This window comes from Amblyomma americanum, chromosome 2 (genome assembly GCF_052857255.1).
Source record: "Amblyomma americanum isolate KBUSLIRL-KWMA chromosome 2, ASM5285725v1, whole genome shotgun sequence".
Classification (NCBI taxonomy): Eukaryota; Metazoa; Arthropoda; class Arachnida; order Ixodida; family Ixodidae; genus Amblyomma; species Amblyomma americanum.
Genome location: NC_135498.1, coordinates 182109876 through 182124390, shown reverse-complemented (window position 1 = coordinate 182124390; position 14515 = coordinate 182109876).

Here is a 14515-nt window from a genome sequence, read left to right as displayed (position 1 = left end):
GTAAATGCAACACCGATCCATAAACGGCATAACAGTGTTGCGTCGCGACGTCCTAAGTTACGTGGAAGACGAAGGCGCAGTTCAGGGTCCAGTGCCTTGAGGCGGAGGTTGCAAAACTCTCCCGTGTTCTACGCTGAAAGTGTGAGCTCCAGCGCCAAAGGGCGAAGCCCACACGCAGCGTCAGTTCTCGATATTGGGATCCTCACTGGAAGTCCGTCGTTGTGAGCTGAACGCGCAGCCGCATTGGCCTGGTGATTACCGTTAATACCAAAGTGTCCTGGCAGCCATTGAAAAATGATGTCATGACCTTTGGAAACGGTTCCGTGGTACAGTAGACGGATCTCAGCAACAAGTTGCTCCTGCGACCCGCGGCGTAGCGCAGCTTGCAGGGCTTGAAAAGCTGCTTTAGAGTCGGTGAAAACCATCCAGTCATGTGGAGGTTCTTGACTGATGAACTCTACCACAGCCCGTAAGGCTGCGAGGTCCGCACCAGTTGAAGATGTTGGATAGGTCGTCTTCACTTTCATGAAGATGGATCTGGCCGGTATCACCACCGACCCCGCAGAACTGGTCGACTGAACTGATCCATCTGTGTAAACATGTATGCGGTGACTGTGGTAAGAATGCAGGTGATTCAATGTCAGTTGTTTGAGAGCGGGCAGTGATACACCAGCTTTCTTTGTAATGCGAGGAATATAGAGGTGAACCCGAGGTTCATGAAGACTCCATAAGGGTGAGCACGGTCTTGACGCAGGGGTGAACTGCGATGGAAGATATGCGCGATGGGCTTCAATGACTTCGGCGAATGAAGTACGTGGCCTAATTATTGGGAGTGTTGCGAGGTGATGACAGGGAACCCGTGTGAGGTGCCGAGTATGTGTTCTCATGGCGTCAACAGCAATGTATGTAGTAACAGGATGTTCCCGGGCAACAAGAACAGTTGCTGCTGTTGATACGCAGCATTTGCACATAAAATCCGCGCCTTCGGCCTCCTCTACAGATTCGAACCGCGTTTCCTTCAAATTCACCGCCGCATCACACTCCATGCATTCCTTCACTTGCTTGACCATCTTAGCAGCACTCTATTATTACTACCACAAAATGCTAGAAAAAAAAACCCCATGCAACCACGTGCTCAAATAAAATTCTGCCTACCGCAAAAGCCAATCCCCTAAAAAGGAATACTAACTACATGTCTAAACCTGCTAACTCAAAAATGAGCCCTGCAAATCTATAGCTGCCAGCCGGAAAAGGCCCGGTCGTTAGGTTAACGACCTAACCTTTCGCGAGCCCTTCACCTAACTAGCCTAGATCTAGAACTAGCCTAAATCTAGGCTCTCAAAATATTAAAGGAAAGAACTCATCCATTTGTCGTAGTCACGGCGCTCTCGCAGTCGTCCGTCCGCCCGATACCGGTCACCACGCGTAATCCGAAGAGCACCGAAACAAGCGTCCGCACCGCACGGCTGTCAACTCAATCCCGCTGGGCCCGCCGATACCGTCGCCATCTGTCGGCTTGCAGCGGACTGCAATGCGCGCTCCGCCGCGGCCGAACACAATCGAGACGCTCCAGCGGGCGCAGTGTCAACACCTGAGTATTCTTGCACCGCGTGCCGCATACAAGAAGACGGCACCTTCCTGATCGTATCGCGGCAGAACGCCGGGATAGCCAAGAAACCGCCTTAGCCAACCCAAAGTGACCCATTGCTGTGCTTTTCGGGATGTGGCCCGCGCTCGTTTTAGTTCTGACCAAGTGCCAGCAGCCGCTGGTGTTTCGTGCGTTCTTTGCTTCAGTGACAGAGAGAAGATGGAAGGGGGTAGCAAGAGGTCTATTCGATTTACCTTCCACTCGGTGAACTAGTTCCAGTAAGTTCAGAAAATGTGCTGCACTCATGCAGCGCCTGCTCAGCGGTGCAGGCGTAGCGCGACACTAGCGCCAAACTAAAACGAATGCTGAAGTTTAGGCGTTGCAGGCATTGTGCTAGTCTTCGGCGCTTCGCCTCGCCATTCGCCTTGCCATTGTTCCCTGCCTGCCTGCGCTTGAGCGAAAGTGGTGTCTCTAGTGGGCAAGCTTGCTAATATGGTGCAGCGAGCTATGAATTGCGCTGCATCAACTGTAGACATCGTCCAAGCACCTGTCGAACTGATGGACTCCAAAAGCGAAGACGAAGAGTTGGATGATGATGTTGCAATTCTAGCGCTCATGCTAACTAGGTTGCAATGCAGAAGAATTAAAATTACTGTGAAGATGTTGTGTCAGTACATCGATTTTGAATTTAAGAGACTTTTCCCCCTATCGCGTGAGCCGTTTGACAGACTTGTTGTAGGGTGCAAGGGACCAATTTTTAGACGTGCTAATTGGGTTCCCAGTCTCGGCGCACGATGCAAGAGTTCTGCGTGAAAACATATTTCTTTGAAGAGCCTCTTACCAAGTGCAGATATGGCTACCTAATTAGAGATTCAGCTTATAGGCTGAATCTCTCAGCTGCCGTGGCTTATGACACCATACCGTGATAACGAGCAACGGTTCCGTCTTGGAAGTACAACAAAGTGCACTCGCAGCAAAGAGCTGCAACTGAAAATGCTTTTGGATTGTTGAAGCAGCGATTCAGGCGGCTGTGTGCTGCCGATCATCATCAGCCTTATTACACCCACTGTAGGGCAAAGGCCTCTCCCATGTCTCTCCAATAAACCCTGTCTTTTGCCAGCGTCATCCACCTTTTGCCTGCAAGCTTCTTAATCTCATCCGCTCACCTAACCTTCTGCCGTCCCCTGCTACGCTTACTTTCTCTTGGAATCCACTCCGTTACCCTTAGGACCAGCGGTTATCTTGCCTTCGCATTACATGCCCTGCTCAAGCACATTTCTTCCTCTTGATTTCGACTCGGATGTCATTAACCGGCGTTTGTTCCCTCACCCACTCTGCCCCCTCCTGTCTCTTAACGTTACACCTATAATTTTTCTTTCTATGGCTCGCTGCGTTCTCCTTAACTTAAGCTGAACTCTTTTCGTTAGCCTCCACGTTTCTGCCCCGTAGGTGAGTATCGGTAAAATACAGCTGTTGTAGACTTTTCTCTTGAGAGAAATTGGTAAACTGCCATTCATGATCTGAGTGAACCTGCCATATGCGCTCCACCAAATTCTTATCCTTCTAGTTATTTCCCTCTCATGATCCAGATCAGCTGTCACTACCTGCCCTAAGTAGACGTATTCCTTTACCACTTCCAGGCGCTCACTGCCAATTGTAAACTGCTGTTTCCTTGCTAGACTGTTGAACATTACTTTGGTTTTCTGCATGTTAATATTTAGACCCATCGATCTGCTCTGCCTGTCTAACTCAATTAATCATGATTTGCAGTTCACCTCCTGAGTGACTCAGCAAGGCAATGTCATCAGCAAATCACAGATTATTTAGGTATTCTCCATTTATTCTTATTCCCAACTGTTCCCAATTCAGGCCTCGAAATACCTCCTGTAAACATGCGGTGAACAGAATTGGCGAGATCGTGTCTCCTTGCCTGACGCCCTTCCTTATTGGAATTTTATTGCTGACTTTATGGAGGACTATAGTAGCTGTGCAGTTGCTATATATATCTTCCAGTATTTTGACATAAGGCTCTTCTACCCCCTGATTACGCAATGCCTCTTGACTGCTTCCGATTCCATGAGTCGATTGCTTTCTCGCAATCAATGAAGGCTATATATAGAGGTTGGCTATATTCTGCGCATTTTTCTAACACCTGATTGATAGTGTGAATATGATATATTGTGGAATATATTTTACGAAAGCCTGCCTGATCATTTGGTTGTTTAAAGTCTAAGGTTGCCCTGACTCTATTAGCGACTGCCTTTGTAAATACCTTGTAGCAACAGATAGTAAGCTGATCGGTCTATAATTTTTCAAGTCCTTGGCGTCTCCCTTCTTATGAATTAAGATGATGTTGCCATTCTTCCAAGCTCCTGGTACGGTTGAGGTCATAAGGCATTTCGTATACAGGGTGGCTCGTTTCTCTATAACGATCTTCCCTCCATCCTTCAACAGATCTGCTGTTGCCTGATCCTCCCCAGCTGTTTTTCCCTTTCTATTGCTCCTATGGCTTTCTTTACTTCCTCCTTCGTTACTGGAGGGATGACACTTTGATGTGCGGTACTGTTTCGCTCATTAACGCTATGATTACATTGGCTACTGCACAGATTTGTGTAGACCTCTTCGGCTACTTTAACTATTTCATCCATATTGCTAATGCCAATGACCTCCTTTTCTCTTAGCATACATCTGCTTTTTTTTATCTATGCCTTCTTTCCTCTTCACCGCTTTTAGGCTACCTCCATTCTTTAGAGCATGCTCGATTCTCTCCACATTAAACTTTGTTACGTCGGCTACCTTGCGCTTATTTATTAACTTCGATAGCTCTGTCAGTTTTATTCTGTCGGTAGGGTTAGACGCCCTCATGCTTTGGAGTTTCTTAATCAGATCTCTCGTCACCTGAGATAGCTTTGAGGTATCATGTCGAACTGGCCCACCGCCTACTTCTACTGCGCACTCCGTAATGATGGCTGTCATATTATCGTTCATTTTATGAGCATCAAGATCCTATTCCTCAGTTAAAGCCGAATATCTGTTTTGCAGTGATATCCTGAATTCTTGTACTTTCCCTCTTACCGCTAACTCGTTAATGGACTTCCTCTTCACTAGCTTCTTCCGGTCCCTCTTCAAGTCTAAGCTGATTCGATACCTTACCATTCTGTGCTTGCTACAGCACACCTTTCCGAGGACGGCCATATTCTGAACGATGCCAGATTGAGCACATAGTATGAAGTCAATTTAATTTTTAGTCTCACCATTGAGGCTCTTTCATGTCCCCTTCCTGTTTTCTCGTTTGCGGAAGAAAGTATTCATGAGGCGTAAATTATTTCTATCTGGGAATTCTACTAACTTTCCCCTGCTATTTCTAGAACCTATCCCATAGTCGCTTACCGCTTAGTCGCCAGCCTCCTTCTTGCCCACCTTCACATTGAAGTCGGCCATTAGTACAGTGTAGTGTGATTTTACTTTATTCATTGCCGATTCCACGTCTTCATAGAAACTTTCAACGGTCTTGTCATCACTGCTGGATGTAGGCGCGTAAGCCTGCAGCACTGTCAGCTTGTACCTCCTATTGAGCCTAATCACAAAAGCTGCTACCCTCTCCTTAATGCTATAGAGCTCCTCTAGGTTACCGGCTATATCCTGAATAATGAGGAATCCCACACCTAATTCTCGTCTATCCGCTAATCCGCAATAGCACAATATGTGTCCGTCCTTTAGTACTGCATGCACGTCACCTGCCCTCCGGAGTAAAAAATGTGCTCTATGATTTGCATGGGATACTGGTTAGTGACCTAGGGCATAATTATAGGGATAAACGGTACTATCGGATTTATGAAGTGGCACGAAATTCCCAACTCGCCAGTCATCAGGACTTTAACCTGTATCAATGCACTGTTGAAAAATTAATAACAAACACAGTAAAGAGTAAACCTTTGTACACTTCAGAAACTTGGCTAATAAGGTAGACATCTGGACTTGCAGACACATTCAAAGACTCAAAAATTTTCTCGATACCAGAACTGTTCAATTTCATTCTTAGGAACACAATTGTAGGAGGGCGGATTCAGTGAAAAAGTACTCATCGTAAAAGACAAAACTGTTGCAAAATATATTAATCAAAAGGGTTGGACATTCACGCTCAGCGACAGAAGCTCCGCTAGAATCTACTTAGTGTTACTGAGGTCTCTGAAGAAGGGTTAACAACACGCGCCAGAATTTTTTAGGGCTGTCACGAACCATGCGTGGTAGTGCTTTCTGCACGAAGCAAGTTTTTTCCTTGTTTCAGTGCCAGAATACCAGTTTTCTTACCTTCTTTATACACTGCCTAACGGCTGCCAGAAGGAAACAGTTCAGCCGCTTGATAAAATCGCTCTTTCGGTTCGACATTCGGCGCAAATATTCGTTACACCAAGGTGTGTTAGCACCCGAAGTGATGCTTCCCTATGCTTCCCTGCGGATGCATGCAGAAAAAGACTGTAGCCCAGCAATAAGTTTCACTGAAGTACGAGAAGGGTCCACTATACGTCTGCTTGTCATCTATGAGCGTGCGTTGCTTGCTCTCTCTCTCTCGCGGCGTCATAACAGCACACGCACCTTTACACACTCTTCGGATCTTGTCGACTGCTTCAGTATTTTCATGAGCAAATCAACCATAATGCTGGTACGATATTAAAGTCTGCCCGCTTTTTCTGAAGCGTCTGATGTTCGTGTATCCCTCCCATGTACGGCTGCAGGGTCCAGCTGTGCGCACGCATCCGCAAAGAAACATGTATGCAACCACTGCTCCAGTGGATCGAGCCATCAGCACGTGTTCCTGACGCTGTTCCTGTACACATCTGCAGAAGCGTCCGGCGTTGGCTAGGCCGCCTCACCAGAGTGGAACGGTTGCACACGATGAGTGCGACGCTGTGCGGTGGCTGAACTACTACTTGAAGTGCGATTTCCGGATGCAAGTATCGTCGCCACCGATTCGGGGATCGTGGCGGTCGTCCAAGGAACTGCGCTGTGCAAGGAACTACGACTGCGCCGAACGAATGGTGATTGTTTTGTGCGGTATGCATCTTCTGTGGATGATATTACATATAATTTTTCAAAACTGCACAGTGAAATCTGCTTGATTCATATCGATTACTAACTCACTTTACTCATGTTTCAGCCGTTCGTTTTTCGCTTCTAGATGCCGGCATTGAGGCTGCCGCCATGACCGTGTGTCTGAGCCGGTTGAATTAAGAGATGAAAAGAGTCGCTTATGTCCGCATCGGCAATTTTACGATGAAGACGGGGTGGATTCCAAGAGAGGACTAGCGTAGCGGGGGGGCGGCAGAAAGGGTCAGGTAGGCGGATGAGATTAAGAAGTTTTCGGGGATACGGTAGATGGGGTTGGAAAAGGACAGGGTTGATTGGAGAGACATGGGAAAGGCCTTGCCCTGATATGGGCGTATTCAGGCTGATGATGATGAAACTACCATCCATATAACAATCCTCCGATAACGGCCTCTCGAGCGCATTCAGCTAACCTATTTGCGTGAAATGCGACGCAGTAATCTAAACATGCCGCAAAGGGAAAGGACGGAAGGCTTTACGGAATGCGACGCGCTCTCTAGGAGCAATGTAATTTCGGGAACAAAAGTCTCCGGGACATGGAAAAAACGATATACAGGTCCACAGGTGTCGCGCCTGCACACACACACACACCGTGTGTGGGCTAGGAAAGCCGTGGGCTAGGAAAGTTTTCAGATACCTGTATATAAGGAATGTTGATACGAAATGGAGAAAGCAGACTAGAAAATTGACAAGCAAATATTTGGACAGCAGTAGAGGGGCAAATAAGCAGTTACCAGTTAAGAAAAAGGTTACAGAAACAGAGAGAGCTTTGTGGAAAACAGGGATGCTGACCAAATCATCATTGGGAACATACAGGATTTTTAAGCAGGAAATTGCCAAAGAAAATATCTCATAATTGTAGGGGAAGCTCTTTGTTGTTTGAGGCCAGGACGGGAGTTTTCGGAGTTTTCGGACGTTGTGCGTTGCGTGCGGAGAGGAGGAAGAAAAGGCTGAACACGTGATTCTTTTCTGTAAAGAGCTTCACCCTACAGTGGAAAGCAGCGGGGCTGATTTATCCAAGGCATTGGGGTTTAAGGACAGTGAAGGAAGAGTAGATTTTAAGCGGGTAGTAGTAAACAGCCATCGCAGCGATGGCGTAGAGGTAGAACATCCGCCTCGCGTGCAAGAGGACCGGGGTTCAAATCCTGGTGCCGCGCAATTCTCCACCGGGTTAAAAAAAAAAATCCGCGTGTCGATGGAATTGCATAACAAGGCCTGGAGTGCGGCCTGATCTCGGTAACAAGAAACGACAACGCACTCTCTCACCAGAGCAGGATTTGGCCACCCTGGTGTAGTACTTGGCCACAACCTTCTATGATCATACCAATTAACCCTCGGCCCTCAGTCCCCAGCGGCTGCAGAGCAACTGACCACGGCGGCGGTCAGACCTGTGACGCAGCGGAGGGTGCTAAGAATCTCTGGCTCCGGACAGGCCACCATTGGAATCTGAACCTGGCAACGTTTAACGCTAGAACTTTAGCCAGTGAGGCTAGCCTAGCAGTGCTGTTTGAGGAACTAGCGGGAATTAAATGGGATGTGATAGGGCTTAGCGAAGTTAGGAGGACAGGTGAGGCGTATACAGTACTAAAGGACGGACACATACTGTGTTATCGTGGGTTAGAGGATAGACGAGAACTAGGTGTGGGATTCCTCATTAATAAGGATACAGCTGGCAACGTAGAGGAGCTCTACAGTATTAACGAGAAGGTAGCAGCTATAGTAATTAGGCTGAATAGGAGATAGAAGCTAAATGTGGTGCAGGCCTACGCACCCACATCCAGCCATGATGACCAGACCGTTGAAAGTTTCTATGAGGACGTAGAATCGGCAATTAATAAAGTAAAACCCCAGTACACTGTACTGATGGGCGACTTCAATGCGAAGGTGGGCAAGAAGCAGGCTGACGACCACGCGGTAGGTGACTATGGGATAGGCTCTAGAAATAGCAGGGGAGAGTTATTAGTCGAATTCGGTTATAGAAATAACTTACGGATCATGAATACCTTCTTCCGCAAACGAGAAAACAGGAAGTGGACCTGGAAGAGCCCCAATGGTGAGATTAAAAATGAAATCGACTTCATACTACGCGCTAAACCTGGCATCATTCAGGATGTGGCCGTCCTCGGAAAGGTGCGTTGCAGCGACCACAGAATGGTAAGGTCTAGAATTAGCTTAGACTTGAAGAAGGAACGGAAGAAGCTAGTGAAGAAGAAGACCATTAACGAGTTAGCCGTAAGAGGGAAAGCACAGGAGTTTAGGATAGCGCTGCAAAACAGATATTCGGCTTTAACTGAGGAAGATGATCTTGATGTTCATTCACTGCACGATAATCTGACATCATTAATTACGGAGTGCGCAGTAGAAGTAGGCGGTAGGACAGTTCGAAACGATACCGGGAAGCTATCTCAGGTGATGAAAGATCTGATTAAGAAGCGCCAAAACATGAGGGCATCTAACCCTATCGATAGAATAGAACTAACGGAGCTATCAAAGTTAATAAATAAGCGCAAGGTAGCCGACATAAGGAAGTTTAATATGGATAGAATCCAGCGTGCTATAAAAAATGGAGGTAGCCTAAAACAGTGAAGAGGAAACTAGGAATAGGTAAAAACCAGATGTCTGCATTAAGAGACAAGCAGGACAATGTCATTAGCAATATGGATAAGATAGTTAACGTAGCCGAAGAGTTCTACACAGACCTGTACAGTAGCCAATGTAATCCGAGCGTTAATGAGAAAGACAGCAGTGCACAGCAATGCGTCATCCCACCAGTAACGAAAGATGAAGTAATGAAAGCCTTAGAAGCAATGAAAAGGGGAAAAGCAGCTGGGGAGGATCAGGTAACAGCAGGTCTGTTGAAGGATGGAGGGGACATCGTGCTAGAAAAACTAGCCACCCTGTATACGCAATGCCTTATGACCTCGACTGTACGAGAAGCTTGGAAGAATGTAAACTTTATCTTAATTCATAAGAAGGGAGACGCCAAGGACTTGAAAAATTACAGGCCGATCAGCTTACTATCCGTTGCCTACAAAGTATTTACTAAGGTAATCGCTAATAGAGTCAGGGCAACATTACACTTTAATCAACCAAATGATCAGGCAGGCTTTCGTAAAGGATATTCCGCAATAGATCATATTCACACCATCAATCAGGTGATAGAGAAATGCGCAGAATATAACCAACTTCTATATAGCTTTCATTGATTACGAGAAAGCATTCGACTCAGTGGAAACCTCAGCAGTCATACAGGCATTGCGTAATCAGGGGGTAGAAGAGCCTTATGTCAAAATACTGGAAGATATATATAGCAACTGCACAGCTACTATAGTCCTCCATAAAGTCAGCAATAAAATTCCAATAAGGAAGGGCGTCAGGCAAGGAGACACGATCTCGCCAATGCTGTTCACCGCATGTTTACAGGAGGTATTTCGAGGCCTGAATTGGGAACAGTTGGGAATAAGAATAAATGAAGAATACCTAAATAATCTGCGATTTTCTGATGACATTGCCTTGCTGAGTCTCTCAGGAGGTGAACTGCAAATCATGATCAATGAGTTAGACAGGCAGAGCAGATCGATGGGTCTAACAATTAACATGCAGAAAACCAAGGTAATGTTCAACAGCCTAGCAAGGGAACAACAGTTCACAATTGGCAGCGAGAGCCTAGAAATTGTGATGGAATACGTCTACTTAGGGCAGGTAGTGACAGCTGATCCGGATCATGAGAGGGAGATAACTAGAAGGATAAGAATGGGGTGGAGCGCATATGGCAAACTCTCGCAGATCATGACTGGCAGTTTACCAATTTCCCTCAAGAGGAAAGTGTACAACAGCATAATCTTACCGGTACTCACCTACGGGGCAGAAACGTGGAGGCTAACGAAAAGAGTTCAGCTTAAGTTAAGGACAACGCAGCGAGCCATTGAAAGAAAAATGATAGGTGTAACGTTAAGAGATCGGAAGCGGGCAGAGTGGGTGAGGGAACAAACACGGGTTAATGACATCATAGTCGAAATCAAGAAAAAGAAATGGGCTTGGGCAGGGCATGTAATGCGAAGGCAAGATAACCGCTGGTCCTTAAGGGTAACGGAGTGGATTCCAAGAGAAAGTAAGCGGAGCAGGGGGCGGCAGAAGGTTAGGTGGGCGGATGAGATTAAGAAGTTTGCAGGCAAAGGGTCGATGCAGCTGGCAAAGGATAGGGTTAATTGGAGAGACATGGGAGAGGCATTTGCCCTGCAGTGGGTGTAGTAAGGCTGATGATGATGATAATGATGATGATGATGAGTAGTAAACAAGCGAAGGCTATCTGATTGGTGGCTAAAATAAAGAGAAGATTATAATTTCATAAGTCATGGCTAGGTGGCCTGAGCCACCGCCCGATTTAAAGGGTTCAGCCGTATCCATCCATCCACATACACACACACACACGCACACACGCACACACACACTGTTACAGCACGCGCTACGTCCGCCGCTATGGACGAGGATGGCGCTGGTGAACACTCTCTTGGCTCGCTTACACCCAATAAACATAAATACCCACGAGAGCAGCAGATTGGACAGCCGGCGCCGCAGCTCAGTTGGTAGAGCACCGGATGCGAAATTGGGGGTCGTGGGTTCGGATCCCACCGGCGGTATGGTTGTTTTTTCTGCTGCTTCATAAGTAATTTTCTTTAAGCGGTAGATTAATGTAAGTATTTTTATCCCACTGATCAGCACAACACAGAAAAAAATATATTCCCTATGCAGCTTGGTTTCGGTGACTTCGCTCTCTTCATAAGTCTGTCAAACGAGCCCCTCATTTGCTTTACCTTGTCTGCTAATAATAATAATAACAATTATATATATATATATATATATATATATATATATATATATATATATATATATATATATATATATATATATATATATATATATATATATATATATATATATATATATATATATATATATATATATATATATATATATATATATATAGCAGACAAGGGAAAGGAAATGAGGGGCTCGTTTGACAACCATGTGAAGGAAGCCGTCAGTCACAGAAGCCAAGGTGCATAGAGAAAATTTTTAAAAATTAGTGGTGCTGAGTGATGGGAGAATAACATTTCAAATAATATGTTGTCTAAAGGAAGTTAATTATAAATGCGCAGAAAAAAATTACCATGCCGCCGGTGGGATCCGAACCCATGACCTCCGAATATCGCGTCCGGTGCTCTTACCAACTGAGCTACGGCGAAGGCTGTCCAGTTTGCTGCTCTCGTGAGAATTTATGTTTTGCGTGTAAGCGAACTTTGAGAGTGTTCACCAGCGCCACCCTCGTCTATAGTGGCGGACGTGGTACGTCCTGTTTTACCGTGAGTTTGACGTGGAACGACATCTAACGGCCACGGCGCAAACTGTGCGAGAACCCTCTTATGCTACCTATGGCATCAAGATTGCCAGAGTCGAGACCCTAGTGGAGTTGTTAGCAGACAAGGCAAAGGAAATGAGGGGCTCGTTTCACAAACATGCGAAGGAAGCAACCAGTCGGAGAAACCAAGGTGCATAGCGGATTTTTAAAATTTTATTTTGCTGAACGATGGGAGAATAAAACTTCAATTAATATGATATGTTCTTTAAATGAAATTAATTATAAAGCAGGAAAAAAAACATGTCGCCGGTTGGATCGAAACCCATGACCTCCGAATTTTGCGTCCGGTGCTCTACCAACTGAGCTACGGCGAAAGCTGTCCAATCTGCTGCTGCGAAATTCTAATACATTTAATACATTTGAGCTTGTCAAATCTGTGTCCAGATCGACGAACTAGCGCGCACTTTTCCCCACGTTTCTTGTGCGGAAGACGAATCTATTCTGGATATGCTTGATTCATGTTTTGATAATTTTATGAATAGCACTCATAGTGTGAATGGCGTATGGCTTACCTTTAAAATGATCGTTTTCGATTGTATTGCCCGTTTCATCCCCAAAATATCAAAAACAAAATCTGTGTACCGTAATCCATAGATTTCTCTGGAGACGTAACGCTTGAAGCGAAGGCTCAAAAGTTTCAAAAAGATTTCAAGCAGAAATTCAGCATTAAAACGAATTGCAGAATTAGTTTCAAAGAGACAAGCAGAAAATAATTTCCGAGAAAAAAAAATTACAGAACGCTCCTGCCTTCGTTCATTACGTCTCCTGAGATATTCTGGCGGCAATTCACGCCCAAATCTTCTTACACGAACGAATTCATAGTAGACGACAAATGTGTGCGTAATGAGGCTGTTGTTTGTTCTGCCTTCAACAAATTCCTTCAGTCAGTATTCACAGACGACAACGGGTGTCTGCCCAACTTTTCTGCAACACTCTCTGCCATATCTGATGTTGCAATTTCAAATACAGCTGTTTTTAACTTGCTTTTGAACCTTACTGTTAAAAAATTACCAGGTCCCGATAACATGCCAAACGCTTTTTGAAGCACTATACGGAGTCGTGCGCAAAATACTTGACATTAATATTCACCAGATCTCTACACGACAGTTCTTCCCGGATGAGTGGAGGACCGCAGCGATTAAGCCTCTGCACAAAACTAGAAAAAAAGCACACATCGAGATTCACCGACCTATATCTCTAACGTCGACATCATGTAAAATTTTAGAACATATATATCATAAACATATATTAGGTTTCTTGGAAGAGCACAAAGTAGTTATAACCGATATTCAGCATGGCTTCAGGCGTGGGTTATCTACAAGTACACAGTAAGTTGAAACTGTGCATGACTTTGTTCGGCCGATTAATCAGGGAAAACAAACAGGCGCTATATTCATGGATTTCAGCAAAAGCATTTGATAAGGCATCACATAACAAATTAATTCATAAATTAAGTTAGTACATCAAAAACGACCGGATACTTACATGGATTACAGCTTACCTCTGAAACAGGCCTAAGTTTGTCACTCTAAACAATATATCTTTTAGTAGTGCCCGAGTTATGTCTGGCGTCCCCCAGGGATGTTTTTTTGGACCACTCTTATTTCTGTAATTTATTAATGACATTATGGCAGGTCCTTCAGTCCGCGTGAAGCTGTACACGGATGACGGTATTTTGTATCAAGTGGTGTCTTCAGTTGATGGCCAGGTACGTCCAAATACCGACATAGCGATGGTGGTTGCGTGGTGCAACAAATGGCAGATCGGCCTTAATTTTGAAAAAAACCGTTGTTACGAAAATTACACACAATAAAATAACTTTCATTTTGTGTACGGTACTAAAAACATATTATTATTACAGGTGACAGAGCATAAATATTTCGGCCAATGGATTACTAACAACGTTTCGTGGTCAAAGCAAATAGATGCTGTCGTAGCAAATTCAAAGCGGAAACTCTTTTTCTTGAGGCGCTCACTGAAGAGATCCTTACCTAGCGTTCGTCTATTGGCGTACAATTCTCTTATCTGTCCGTTACTACAATATGCTGTAATCATCTCGGGCCCTTTCACGTTAACAAACATTCATATATTAGAGCGAATACAGCATAAAGTAGTTAGATATAGTTTTAACTCAAATGGACATGCATCTGTAACTGAGCTAGTGAGGCGAAGTCGGTTGCCTCCTGTCGTTGAGCGCAATCGTGTTTGTCGAGTAAAGTTTTTCCTTCAGCTTATAAAAAGTCATTATAAATTTAATACTTCTAATTGTTTTGCTTACTCCTCATGTGATAACATGAGTCAAAGGCATGCAATAACAATAAACCCTTTGAACGCGCGGAATAACTGCTTTAATTATTCTTTTTTTCCTAGAACAATCACTGAATAGAACAAACTTAATAGCG